The 5907-nt window shown below is 38.9% G+C and overlaps 1 long non-coding RNA gene across 1 annotated transcript in view; it reads right to left on the bottom strand.

The window, feature by feature from the left end:
* LOC108531580 (uncharacterized) overlaps positions 1 to 5907 on the bottom strand; it is an 81153-nt gene that overhangs the window by 74408 nt on the left and 838 nt on the right. The gene's annotated exons all lie outside the window — the stretch shown is intronic.

Raw genomic sequence — 5907 nt, 5'->3', positions numbered from 1 at the left:
ATATATGAATGATAGTACTAACAATTTGTGTTACTCTGTAATTACATAAAACATTACAAGGTGGACTTTCAAGTGAAGACCAAGCCTTATTTTATGACTTATTCATCACACTATGTATTCTTTTCAATTACCAATTGGGATTCCTATCAAAGTGTTTGGAAGGCTGCCCTGGATGAAAAGCAGAAGAAATATCTTTCAACCCTTCTCCTCATCACTTGAGCAAAGCCTGATCTGTGTGGGGCAGGTCCGGTGGCTTTTCTTCTCCTCTCTCCCCAGGAGAGAAATTTGATTTAATGGCATAGTCTAAAGACCATGTTTTAGTAGCGAACCTTCAAAATAATTTATGTTTTAAAAATTGAGGTTTCTCTGCATTGTCCTTGAGTATCCCAAAACTCTCGCCTTGGTCTCTATGTAGGAAATAATTAGATCCCAATTGTGTCTAGATTCCTGTAGTAGTGGCTTGATTCTGCCTTTATTCCTCAATGTTATGATACTATTTGATTCTTTTGAGTCTTATCTTGAATTCTAAGTTAGTTTTCTGCTTACAGTCAATCTGATACATGTTTTACATGAATAAACATACCAATAGAATAGAAGAAACATTGCATAACTTTTGGAAAGTTACTCTATGGACAATACCCTAGAACACTTAATTCTGTAAGATGGCATCCTTGTGTTATAAACTATTGGCATTCCTGAAGGCGTTTATGTGCCTTTCTAGAAAATGTCTGGTTGAAATAATGAACATTTACAACCATTACCAAATTCAACAACACTTCAGTTTTAGTACGTGGGCACAAGTCCAAGACTAAGTGAGCATCCACCATCTCTATTCTTCCTTCCTTAGGCTACACAATGGAAGTTCTCAAATGTTATACTGATTTGTGAGAATTTTTCTCACATATTTGTAGGTAGCATAGAATACTCTTAAGTTGAAAACAACAGAAGTGAACTCTCATAAACTTAAGCAGAAGGGAGGGTATTGACCGAGATAACACGGTGGCATTTCAAGGAACTCAACAGGAGTTGACCAACCAGGCTGTGGAAGGAGGAGAAAGGCAGCTGGCTTCTAGGTCTTCTGGAATAAGAAATAAAATTCATGTGTCTTCTGCTGTGCTGATGTGAATGCACTCATTTTCAACAAGCCCCAGCAAGTGGCCTTCTATGTTTCAAATTTTAAATTTCTCAGAGAGAGAAACTGGCTCTGTCTGGGCTCCTGTTGAGCATGGTCCACGAAGCAGGCCGGGGATTCGGACTTGAGATATTGGCAGTACAACTGGGACCAGCTTTTGTGCATCAAATATCCCTTCAAGAAATAGAGACATAGCTGTGAGAAATCCATACACCGAAGGCATCTTATCCTCTGGAGTTCAAGTTATATTGCATGGTAGGTCTGAAGAAGATTAATGTGACTTATTGCAACTAATACTTGTTTGATACTGAGATTGGCATATGAAGTTTCTAACATTTCCTTGGGTCACTGATGGCAGACATTCAAGTGAAAATCTAGGATCTTTTAAGTGTAGCTGGGTTGCAGAATTTCAATCACAATACATCTTGTATATAAAATAAAAATAAAATTTATTTTCTTTATTTTGGTTGCAGTTTATCTAGGCTTCTTCCCAAGCCCTCAATCAGTAGTGAATGAGGTAGAGAAGAGAAATTAATTAAATGTCCCATCAAGTTTGGAGCTGTCAGCCCTGATAATTTAAGCTGTCTTTCTCAGTTGGTGTTCATTCTTCCATTTGGATAAAATGCCCAATCTCTTATGTATTCACCCCCCTGCTTCTTCCCCTAAGATGATGTCCTGGTGTGTGAGGAAAGGTGAATGCAATTAATGGATCCTACTGGCTATGAGAGTAAGTAGGACTTCTTACACTCATGTAGAGCCCTTGCATTATCTTCTGACACTCCCGTTGTTGAATCCACTTCCTATCTGATGTCTAGAAGCCTGCTTGCATTCCTGGCCACAGTCTGGGGCTGGTGAGCTCATGGTCCTTTACTTTGGCTTGCACAGAATGATAGGGAAAGGGTATGCAACTCCTCCTGTGGCCATGGTCTTGGCTCAGGTTTCTTTGTCTGTAGAATTCTGAGTCCCCGCCATGAGTTCAATCCAGCTCACTGGCCAGTGGTCCATCCCCAGTGGCTGCTGTGGGGCTGTCTTATCCTGACAGCAGCACCTATGCCTCAACTAACCAAGAGTAGCCAATGAAACTTAACCAGAGGGCCTCTCTCTGCCTAAATATGTGACAAGGACTATGGCCATTTTGATGTGGGCTTTGTAAGAAAGGTTGGGTCAATTCTTACATTTATTGAAGACAAACACATATGAAGATTATCTAGGCTATCACCTTTAATATCCAGGGTCTGTTTATTCCGGGCTTTAAGATATGCTGGACATGTCCATGAGATGAAATATTGAGGTCTAAGATTATTTCCATGTGTGGACAAGACACACTTTACAGAATTTCTCTGATGAGATGATACAACTTGTGATCTGATAGGTCAAGTAGAAATCTTCTCTCCAACAGTAAAATTAGATATGAAACTGTTCAGTGACCAATCTCACCCCCATATCTGTCCTAATCTGGTGAACTATGGGGATTTCCCAAGGTTTCCTAAGCCTAAACGGAAAATCTGATGTTCTTGATGTAGTCTCTGGATCTCCAGAAGTCATTTATTATTACCATATACATCTTAATAGCAGGGAGTTTTTTTCTGACTAAAACTGGTACAATAAATTACCTTTCTATCAAATATAACTATTTGTATTAAAACAACATAAGCAGTTGGGCTCCAAGTCTAGCATTGTGCTTTGAGAAGTAACTCGAAGACGTTTTGTCAGTAATACCTCATCCAAACTCAGTAGCTGGATTCTGACTAGCATTCTCTTTATTGTTTTCTGTTTTAACTACCTTGCCTACAGAAGTCAAAAATGAATTTTCCACATAACTGACTTTTTAAAATGCTGCCTCTCTTTAGTCTTTCCATATGGTATGTTTTCTTTGTAATCAGAAAGTCGTTACAGAGTATAAACAAACAAATAAATGTAAATATATAGAGTTTTTTTTTCCCCCCATACTGACCTTCCCAGAGAATGCTATGATTCTCTGTCCTCTGCCACTCATGACTCTTCCATGGCTGGATCTGACCTGCTTAGAACTCATAAATCCTTAACATTTGGGGGGTGTCTATTCAGCCCAGTTTGCCCGCGTCATGTAAGTTACTTTCTTTGAAAAACACACATACATTTTCACTGGGTCCACAGGCCTGGGGAGTTTCTGTGGGCCTAAAAGTGAGAATTGGTGTCTCCCAAATCTCTTTCTTCCCTTCATGAGTACTGAGAGCTAGGTGATGTGGAGCCAGGCTCCTGCTAGTATAAGCACCTCCCGCCCTTCTTCTATGCACTCTACCAGCGACATTCACATGCTCATTCATTCCCTCCACAGAGAATACTTGAGCATCCTCACTGTTTCCCAGACAGGGGAAGGTAGAAGGGTGGATAGAAAACTGAATTCTCTGTCTCTCGCCACAATTTACATTTAACTCCAGCTAGTGTTGTTTCTCTTACTTGGAAAGGGGTCTAGCTAACGAAATACGTAAGATCAGCTTATGGTCATCACAATATTAGCAAACAAAAGGTATAGAAACTAAACTCACATACCAAGAGTCACCGTGGTAATCTTTATCTTCAAAATTTCTATCAGATTATTATGTCTCGTGCTTGCAGACGCATTGAGCTATCGTGTGTTTGGAACATATGGACTAAAAACTTGGAAGACAACCTGCATCAGACATAACAGACACCAAAAGCAGAGATATACAGACCTATGCTAAGGCATTGAGGAGTCCATCTTCCCAAATCACATGATAGCTTCAATCATACTATAATAATTTGCCTCCTACAGATGGAGTTCAAGAGGAACCCATCAAGTAATAAAAATATTATATCACTTAATATAAACCTTTGGTGTATATTACATGTATGATATGATAAATCAAAGTATAGTTTAGAATTTTATCTGCTAGCTATATTTATCGATGTATGTAATGATTTTAATCTTCAAGATAAGCTTTGTGACTCTTTTTAATAGCATCATTGGTTCAGTCTCTGTATATGTATATGTTAGATGTATTAGACCTGTGTGTGTATATTTATACACATATACACACACATACTGTAAGCATATATGCCTATACAGGTTTTATAGATAAATAAACCTTTGCGCACCTTGTGTTCCAAAACTAGTGTTTGCATTTGAATTTTCATAAAAAGTACTTTATTCTTGCTAAATAATTGTATTTAAGACCGCCTGTATAACAGCATAGTAGAGTTTACTTCTTAAAACATTTGCTTAGTTACCCAAAGAAGTCCCTAAAATTCCAACACATGGATCCTATAAGAGCACTGACAAATTGGACAAAAAGCAAATTTGGGCTTTTCAATATCATCAATAGCTATGAAACAAGCAAGTGGCTCGGATGGTAAGGCTACAGCAGAAAGACTTACTGTTGGGTGATCCTGGAAATCACAGTCTATGGATCCAGACCTGCCAGTCATGGCCCACACTGCCATTTTCCTCTTCCTTATGTGAGGCTGTGGCATATTTACCAAATGACATCTCATGCTGTTTTCACACTATTGTTTCTTCAACGTCTTCTTTAACTAACTTTCATTTTGTTCTTCAATCTGTTGTATGTAATAAGTAGGGAGTCTATCGACAAATGAGTAACGCTCTTGGTGACTTCTCTCCCAAAGCACTTGGCTAACGGGTACAAAATAGTGAAGTAAGAGACTTTGTGGTGAAAGAATAATTTACTGTAATGGCAAAGACCTCCGCCATTACATTTCAGAAATGGCATCTGGAAGTACCCCTGGAGCACCACTCCCCTCAAAACTGTAGAATGGCCACAACATTATGGATTGGCAAAAGTTCATTTTTGACCCTCTACAAAGTTACATGACGTGACTTTTTTTGTGTTTGCTCGGGATGGGTGGGGTGAGGTCCCTATGAAGCTAATTGGTATTTTTCATCTGCTAGTCTATATCCTATGTGGAATTACTTAGGCAGAACCCCAGAGTCAGAGTGAACTTTTCTTTCTGCTCTTCTCTTAAGCAATTTATTTGTCATTTACTGTATCTCCATTTTTACCAGTTTGCTGTAATTTGATTTAGATTAATGATATGCCAATATGTGAGCCAGGGAAAAAACTTCTTTCCTTTATAGCACCCTATGAATTGGTCAAGGGCAATAACAATTTCAAGGATAAATTTGGGCTTGAAAACTGAGTTCCCACCACCTGTCAGTCCCCTGGTGCTTCGCCATCTTATCTAAAGCTTCTTCTGAAAATATCACAGCAGGTTGTCCCTGATTGCTAGTACATTCTCCCAAAGGGGGGACAAGTGTAAGAAGAACATTTGACACAACATCGTCTCTCATGAGATGACTCCCAGTGAAGGTCATTGTTTAAAGCAGAGCCATATTTAGCAGCTCTTCGGGAAAACACCACAATGCATTTTATAAAACATACCAAGATGGCAAAACAGTCCAGTCGCATTGGAGGAGAGTCTTTATTCTCTATTTCTCCCCTTCTCTAAAATGGGCGATTGCTTTTCTGCCAAAGCGGTTCAAAAGGACCATGGAAGCTAAGGTCCTTCAAAGCTGTTAAATGCATCTTCAAATTTACAATAAAATCAGCATGACAAATCTTCCAGTGACATATCTGGAACATCACAGCAGCGCCTGTACAATTTTCCTTTCAGTCAGTATTTTAGTATTCCACACCTTGAGAAACAGAGGAAGCCAATGTGGGCGAGGAAAGCTAAGCAAAACAAAAACCAAAACAGGAAAAAAAAGCCACCACCAACAAAGAGAGTGGAAAAAAAAAAAAAAAAAAAAAAAAAAA

Source organism: Rhinopithecus bieti, unplaced genomic scaffold (assembly GCF_001698545.2).
Source record: "Rhinopithecus bieti isolate Rb0 unplaced genomic scaffold, ASM169854v2 scaffold_8783, whole genome shotgun sequence".
NCBI classification, from domain to species: Eukaryota; Metazoa; Chordata; class Mammalia; order Primates; family Cercopithecidae; genus Rhinopithecus; species Rhinopithecus bieti.
The sequence above is the reverse complement of the archived record's forward strand: the minus strand, read 5'-3'. Positions and strand labels throughout refer to the sequence as shown.